Source organism: Ornithorhynchus anatinus, chromosome X1 (assembly GCF_004115215.2).
Source record: "Ornithorhynchus anatinus isolate Pmale09 chromosome X1, mOrnAna1.pri.v4, whole genome shotgun sequence".
NCBI classification, from domain to species: domain Eukaryota; kingdom Metazoa; phylum Chordata; class Mammalia; order Monotremata; family Ornithorhynchidae; genus Ornithorhynchus; species Ornithorhynchus anatinus.
In genome coordinates this window covers 63,329,014-63,329,704 of record NC_041749.1, presented here as the reverse complement: position 1 = coordinate 63,329,704, position 691 = coordinate 63,329,014, and the positions used below count along the sequence as shown (strand labels likewise).

Here is a 691-nt window from a genome sequence, read left to right as displayed (position 1 = left end):
AGCCTATGATTTATAATTACTTAACAAAGGACAACCTAAGCTCATTATGGGCAGGCTACGTGCCTGCTAGTTCTGCTGTATTGTACTCTCCCAAGTGCTTAGTACAAAGCCGTGTACATAGTCCTGTCTTATGCTGTTGAGTCACCGACCCATAGCGACACCATGGACGCATCTTTCCCATAACACCCCACCTCCATCTGCAATTGTTCTGGTAGTGCATCCATAGAGTTTTCTTGATAAAAATATGGAAGTGGCTTACCACTGCCTCCTTCTGCACAGTAAACTTGAGTCTCCACCCTCAACTCTCTCCAATACCACTGCTGCCCAGAACAGGGGAGTTTTGCCTTGTAGCAGATTGCCTTCCACTCTCTAGCCACTGCTCAAGCTAGGAATGGAATGGGTATGCCTCTGCTTGACTCTCCCTTCCACAGTTGAGACTAGTAAAGTACTGGAAACTCTCCAGGTGCGACCCTGAGAGAGGGTGCACATAGTACAGACTCAATAAATACAACTGATTGATTATAATATTCTCCTGGGGACAATTTCAGTTTACATTGTTTTGACAATGCTGGTTTATGCCTCACCATGACAGATCTATTGACTGTTCAATATCTTCATCTAAATTTCAAATTTTCAGAAAACCTTAGCTGTAAAATATAGTTCCCTGAGGTGTAGCTTTGGGACAGTTTGA

At 43.6% G+C, this 691-nt stretch overlaps 1 non-coding gene across 1 annotated transcript; it reads right to left on the bottom strand.

Annotated features, from left to right (window-relative positions):
• Positions 1 to 343: 343 nt before the first annotated feature.
• LOC114807080 lies at positions 344 to 481 on the bottom strand. The gene has a single exon (XR_003755133.1). It is a non-coding gene; the product is annotated as a small nucleolar RNA SNORA7 (small nucleolar RNA).
• Between the last annotated feature and the right edge of the window lie 210 nt (positions 482 to 691).